The 7,703-nt window shown below is 33.5% G+C and overlaps 1 protein-coding gene across 1 annotated transcript in view; it reads right to left on the bottom strand.

Moving 5' to 3' along the window:
* ksr2 (kinase suppressor of ras 2) overlaps positions 1 to 7,703 on the bottom strand; it is a 112,400-nt gene that overhangs the window by 8,038 nt on the left and 96,659 nt on the right. The gene's annotated exons all lie outside the window — the stretch shown is intronic.

Below are 7,703 nucleotides of genomic sequence, written 5' to 3'. Positions count from 1 at the left end.
ATATATTAGGTTAAGGTTACCATCATAATAATAAGTGGTTGTTATAGTTAAAGCTAAAATCAGTCACATGTATATAAAAACTGAGACCTAGTGTGTTATGTTCTCTTTGGTAGTATAGAAAGATATTATTCAAAGACTATTTTTCTTCTTTTTGCATGAGTTGAATATGTTGGGTTCAAATACTGTCAAAGTAACCTGGAGGAAGGTTGGTGAACAAAATATTATCATTGTTTAGGTTTATTCAAAGTGGTACTGCGTTTGAGAAAGGATAAATTACAGAGGTACTTAAAAGATGTGGAACTATTTTGTATAAAGATGTTATATCTTGATATTAGACCAACATGTTTCAGCTCCTTGCACTATCACTGGAACCCCTAGCAAAGATGTTGAAACAAGTCTTACATTGTGGATATTGAAGAGCCGTTTTTTGCTGCAGTTCTCTAACAGTGAGATTTTCTTACCTCCTCTACCATCCTCCTCATTCTGCATGATGACAAGATAAACTCCAATCCTCGTCGGTGCTTGTGTTTCACAGTTTGCATTGTTTCAGACTCAGATTTCTTTGAGTATATAAACACTGCCAATACTTTGATAAAATCTATATCTGCATTGTCTCTAAATATATTCCTTCCTTCAAAACATTTCTGCTTTCTGCGACATGGTTTGCCATTTTGTCTTGGTCATACAACCTCTTGAGCTTACATCATGACAAAAACAAAAATGAAATAAAAAAAAAAAGAAACTGCACAAAATGACTCTGATATTGTTTTGGATTTTAGCACACAAAAAAAAGCTACAGTTGACTGGTGTGATGTGGGCTTCTGTGTAATTATTTTTAATAATCCACCTCCTACATTACATTACATTACACATCACAAACTGTGTTTTTAAAATTCTCTACTTCTGTCACAAAACCCCATCCATTAATGATACATTTTCTTATCTCTGTCATTTTGAAGAGTCACTAAGAGAGCTGGGCTTTATTTTTTTTTACATGCTATGCTTTGTCTACACCAGGTAAATCATGGGAATGAAGGTTCATATACAATCTGTTCGGCATAAAAAACAAACTTAAAACAGACGTTAGTTTCGTTCAGATTTCAGTCATTTTAACGGTGAGATTTATTGTAGCAGCAGTAAATTAGAAACAAATATTTCTAAAGGTGGGATTATTTCCTAATAAGCACAGAAAGTCAAGTTTTGATTGTTTTAGATTGTTCAGTTTAGGATTATGCTGCAATAAAATCTGACTTCATTTTATGTTTTGTTTAGCTTTTTTTTATTTTTCCATGGAGAGCACTGTAGATGTGATTGTTGTTATTTGGTATAAGCTTTTGTTTCATTGAGGTTTATCTCTTACTGTGTGACCCTCCATGGAGAGGTGGGCGACTTCTCTTGCATTTTAGTCCTATGGTAAGTAGGATTCTCAGTCCCAAACATGTTTCTAGTTCTTATCGCAGTAGATATACATCAAAACATTTGGATAGCCTGAAAAAGTTTAATATTTATCAATCATTTCAAAAAGCACAACTCATATTATACAGGTTAATTACACAGGGTGAACTATTTTAAGCCTTTATTTCTTGGAATATGGATGATCATAGCTTACAGATAATACAAAACTCAGTGTCTCGGAAAATTAGGTGGATATGAAAAAGTTAAATACTGTAAACTCATGGTGTCACATCCTTATCAGTTAATTAACTCAAAACACCTGGAAAGGTTTTCTGAGCCTCTAAATGGTCTCTCAGTTTGGGTCATTACGCTTCACATTCATAGAAATACTGCTGACTTGAGAGATGTTCAGACATCAGTCACTGACAACCTCCACAAAGAGGGTAAGCCACAGCGATCTTTAATAATGAAGCTGGTTGTTCCCGGAGTGCTGCAAGCAAATGCATGTGAGGTTGAATGAAAGAAAAACGTGTGGAAGTAAAAGATGCAGAAGAAACAGGGATAACAGCAGCCTGGAAGGATTTTCAAGCAAAATAGAATATGATGAATCTTCACAAGAAATGGACTGAGGCTGGAGTTAGTGCTCCAACAGCCACTGTGCTCAGACAAGTCGTTCACGTTTTAGTCCTCATGTGAAGTCACTCCTAAATCAGAGACATCAGATGTGTCTTACCTGTGCTTAGGAGACAAAAAAGTAATCTCAGTTATCCAAAGTTCTCTTTGTAGATGATACACTGGGTTTTCTAAAGTCCACAGTCAATGCAAAGATCCACAAAGAAATGTTAAAGCATTTCATTCTTCCTTCTGCTGACAAACTTTTCATAGCTGCTGATTTTATTTTCTAGCAGGACAGGGCATCTGCCAGCACTTCCAAAGGTACCAAAGGCTGGTTCAGTGACTGTGGTGTTACTGCAGACTTGTCTGACCTGAACCCCATAGAGAATCTGTGGAGCAGAGTATTGTCAAGAGGAACATTGGAGACACCAGAACCACCAATGCAGATGAGATGAGTTTCCATTCCACCTCAGGAGTTCAGCCTGTGCCCATGCTACGCAACACTGATGCAGTAATGCATGCAAAATGAGGCCCAACTAAGTACTGAGTTCATAGAAATGAACATACATTTCAGAAGCCAGACATTTCTATTTAAAATATCTTTTTTTCGTCCTTTGTAATAGTTTTACTTTCTGAGATACTCAAGTTTGGATCTTCATCATCTGTAAGTGATAATAGTCAAAATGACAAGAAATAAAGGCCTTGAATATTCCACTCTATGTGTAGTAAAGCTGTACAGTTTATGAGTTTCACTTTCTGAAATGAGTGACAAAAAGTATTGGACCTTTTCATCATGTTGGCATCCAAGACAGTCACAAGTTTGACCTCTATTTTTTTATTTGTTTGTTTGTTTGTTTTTTGGGGGAGTTTTTTTTTTGTTGCCATTTTTGTTCTTTCTTATGAAAACACAAAAGTCTAACTAGATAAACCTCACTTGTTGTAGAAGGGCACTATGCTTTTTGAGTACATAAGTCTCCATGTGCTGCTCAAATCAACAATGCATATTCATCTTGTCAGTTTCAGTCAAGTCAGTTTCATGGGAAATTGATACAAATTCTACATATTAGAATTTGACATAATCTAAGACTAAAGTCTTAGAATATGTCCTTGTTTTCACAGGTACCCTTCATTTTCAATAAGTTTTGCTCATAAAGTACTCTAGGAAGATAGAAGATAATAACTTGCTCCACTTGGAGATACCAAGAGCAAAGTTTTTTTTTTGTTTTTTTCCCCCATCTTGTCAAAAACCATTTTCTGATATTCTCAGAAAAACAATTTGGTCATAAAATATTTCTACATACCTTTAGTGGCGATCAGACTAATGATATCCATTTAGCTGTCACTTTTAATCTGCTGGAGTTTGCAGGAATTATTATTATTATTATTATTATTATTATTATTATTATTATTATTATTATTATTATTATTATTATTATTGTTATTTTAGCAACTCTAGGCAATGTGTTTCTCAATAATGACTTTAGTCACAACTACATTGGGTTCATTTGATTTTTTTAAATTTATTTTGTTTCTGTTCGACTGTGTGAAAATCAGCAAGAATCAAAATTGGTATTTGTGTGGAGTTGTACAGTTTTGAAGGTTTTGCAAACTATCGAGTATCCAGAAACACATTATGCAACACCCCTCTGAGGACTTTGTTAAAAACCAAACTACAATCTGCTTCTTTCTTTCTGCCAATATTATCAACTTTTTGTGTTATGTGCCAAACGTTTTATTTTGGAGTTAAACGGTGTCATACTGGGACATATTCAGCAGTCATTTGAAAACACTGAACAACTTTTATTTTTATCACCAGCAGTTTATTACCAATGTTCTGCAAGAATATTGTCAGAGTGAATAATTCAGATTACAGTTTAAAATGAAGAAAAAATAAGAAGAGAACAAACCCATAGCAGTCTACATGTTTTTTTTTCCATTAATACATTTTGTCGTTAACACATGTTAAATTAATTCACTTTTTTGTCTGTTTTCATTAAAATACGTATTTTATGTAATATAAAATAAGTATTTTATGTAGCATAAAATACTTATTTTAAATATATATTATATAAGTAACATGAAAACATAAAAAATCTATTATGTTTTCATGTTTTGCACTTATAACAGCTTTGAATATGAAGACTTCATCTTTTGTTTCTTCAGGATTTGTTCAGAAATAACATATTTTTATTGCTGTTAGATTATATTTTCATTTTATCATGAGCATTATTTTAGATTGTTTGTTGAAAGATGACAACATAAAATGCAAATGTGACTTTATTGAACGTTTCATTGGTTTTATAAATTTAATTCAAAAAGGGTTGTTACAGACAGAATTATATTTATTTCTTTTAATTATTTTCAGTTTCCCGGAGTTTGATAAATCCATAAAATACATGAATGAGCTTAATGTGCTGTTTGATAACTAGGGTCAGTGAGAATGTATGTGGGGTTGAACTGAAATCACTTTCTTTGCAAAGTGCTTCAAGTCAACATTTGTTATAAATTATTATTATATAAATGAATGGAATAAGATGAAGTGAACTGAATAGTTATGACTTTGAATTGAATTTATTAAATACATGTACTTTTCTATACGGTTTTAGTGTATTTAGATGCAACTAGTGATGCATTTAAAATTTTCTCAGAACCATATATGCAATTTTTAATATTTGTTTAGTTCTTTTTTTTTATGTTACCCACAGTGAAAAGGCCCTGAGCAGCGGCTGGGTTCTAACACTTTTAAGAATGTCCACATAAACCAAACATTCATGCTCTGATGGGCCACAGCCTGAGATTGGTTAGGTGGATTCTTTACACTTCAGTGGCTGAGCCTTAACTTCGAAACTGAAAGTAGAGCAGAAGACGAAAAAGAAGGAGGAAAAGGAGGAGGACTGCCTGCTGCAGCCAGTTAGAGCTCTATCTATATATCTATCATTCCATTTTCCTGCTTCTTGCCCTCGCTGACTTACTGTGTCTTCAAGCAGGGATTCAAAGGTCTGACGCCAGATGAAATACACACAGAAACTCAAACGCACACACAGAAGCATGCACACACTTTCATCAGAATGCCAGCTTGTTCACGGATCAGTTGCATAAAATGAAAGACCAAGATCTCAGAATTTGTTCTGCTTGAACTGCTTCAACATTGATGATTCCAGTTTGTATTTGAACCTCGCTAATGTTAATGGTGGATTGCTTAAAATATGAACCGGGGTAGGAATTATGCTTCTGCAGTAAGAGATCAATTTGTTATAAAGCTTTTTACATATCTTTAAGTGAGACAGAGGGAGCTACACTTTTCTAAGGAAAATTAGAGGTGCTCTTTGATGCGGGGCAATTTTGATTTTGGTAAAACGTGATCTGTATTCAGAAGGTACCTGAATCTTAGCTGTGCACAAATGGAAATGTTAAAACTCGACTACACAGGGAACTAGCCTGATAAAGATGAGTGCCTATTTACTCTGATTTTAAAGTGGTGGCACTTCTCCCTGAGTGACTTTGAGAGCATTTTATCAATTGAGAAATAAAAACAAATATGAAACAACAAAGTTGAGAAACTGACAGATGGCACTGAAGACTAACAGCCTCTACCCTGTGTTTTTATCAGTAAAAGAATGCACAACACATTCAGTTTTTCTAAATAATAAGAAATAATTTTGCTCGGGCCTAAGACAGCATATGAAACCAATAAAAACAATATGGATATTTTTAGTAATTCTTTAGTAAGAACGTGAGGATAGCATACTTTAAAATTGTGCTAAATGTGATCAAATTACACTCAGGTGTGCTCTGTTTCTTTTGCATAACCATAGTAAAACTTGTATTTTATGAGGACAGATGTAATAGACCAAAGCAAAGTGTGATATGCATTTGCATTCAGCACCCGTACGTCGGTTGCAGCTGCAGCTGTGATTATTTTTGGGCGATTCTGTCACTGCATCCAGAAGTACTTGTACCAGTTTGAGAACCACAGTCTTAATTTCTTGAGGGCTGATGGTGTATCCTGCAAACTTTCAAAATGTTCCTGGTCCAACACTTGAATAAATGCTGCCTTCTAAGGATGCAATTAGGTTCTGCAGTCCTGGTTATGACCGAATTATGTGACTAAGGAGTTTTGAGTAGAGAAACATCCAATAATTTCAGAACACTGACTTCATGTTCAAGTTCCTGATTTAAAGGTTTCTGTTGTATATGTGCATTTACATGATTATTTGTAACCCTTTTGCAATGAAGTAGCTCCAAAAGATTAGATTAAAAAAAAATTCTATTTCTTTTCTCATTTGACCTCTGAGGAACTTGCCACAATATTTTTCATTTCTTTAATCCAACTTCTTTAAATATAGGGGAATGCCAAATATAAACTGGACCTTTTATTGCCATCCTGCCTGCAGAGTTTTTAATTTAATAACTCTCTCAGCCATACAGGACAGATTTCCTTGTTCGTCTTACCAAAGCAAAGACGGAAATGACAAAGTGTCAGTGTTTCAGACTTCATAATTGCTTTGTGACGATACTTGAACCAAGGACATTATTTCTTTTATTGATGTTCTCATCACTATGTAAGAAGCTAATATTGGGCATTACCAGAAGGGTGAATCAAGTTAATTAGTTTTTTTTTTCTTTTAAAACTTCAAATAATATAAACCTGCTTGTTATCGTTTCAGCTGTGTCACATTGACAGTTGAGGGTCAGAAGCTGTGTAAAGCCAATTTATAAGCAGTGTTTTGCATGAGGCAGTGCTCACGTAAAAATATATATTTTATATAAATATATCCATATATTATACAAAACTAGTGGTTGCGTGTTTATTTTGCCCCTAAGAATATTTTTAAAGTAATAGATATTTTTATTTTAAATGTGATGTGAAAGAAAACCATTTAAAAAAAATGTAAATCCAACATTAAGATATATAATAATAAACTATGCTGATCATTTTTTATGTCTCAGTCTTTAAAAATTCAATATTTTTGGCAGAAAGTGCTGATAAACCACTAACTTTGTTCAGTGAAGATGCATCAAAAATCGTTCATCAAAGTAAAACATGGATAAAGGTTGCATAAAAGAAAATAGAAAACATCCAAAATGAAAAGAGTTTTTTTTATTCTTATACACTTTTAAAGGATGAGTGCAAATAAAAGAGCTCATGACCAAAATCTACTCATCACTAAGCCATGGACCATCAGGTATCAGTAAATACAAGCTTTTTGGTAGCTATAATCTACAACACAAGGACAGAATCAAGGGGAAAAAACAACACAGAATCTATGCAATCAGAAATAAAATGAAGGAAAATAAATTCATATGAACAAAAACAAAAGGGAACAAAAGGAGAACACAACACAATTTGTACATTCAAAAGAAAAAAAGCTCAAAAAATCCACAAGGAATATAAATATTACGGCAAGTGATGATAAAACATATTCTACAATCTGTTATGTACACTTGGCACAAATGTTATATATCAGACTTCCTGTCAGGTTGTTGACACGTTTTTTTTATCTACACAGGTTGTAACTCTTTATTTAAGATGCCAGCCTGACCTTTCAGTTTACCTATAAATATACCAAAACAATCTTTCTCTTAAAGCAAGCTGTAGAAAAGTTCAGCAAAGCTGGATGTAAATGTGGAGATGAAACTGCTTAATGATCAACAGCATCAGAAAATTGCTGACATATATATATATATATATA

Source organism: Poecilia formosa, unplaced genomic scaffold (assembly GCF_000485575.1).
Source record: "Poecilia formosa unplaced genomic scaffold, Poecilia_formosa-5.1.2 Scaffold20, whole genome shotgun sequence".
In the NCBI taxonomy this organism is placed as follows: domain Eukaryota; kingdom Metazoa; phylum Chordata; class Actinopteri; order Cyprinodontiformes; family Poeciliidae; genus Poecilia; species Poecilia formosa.
The sequence above is the reverse complement of the archived record's forward strand: the minus strand, read 5'-3'. Positions and strand labels throughout refer to the sequence as shown.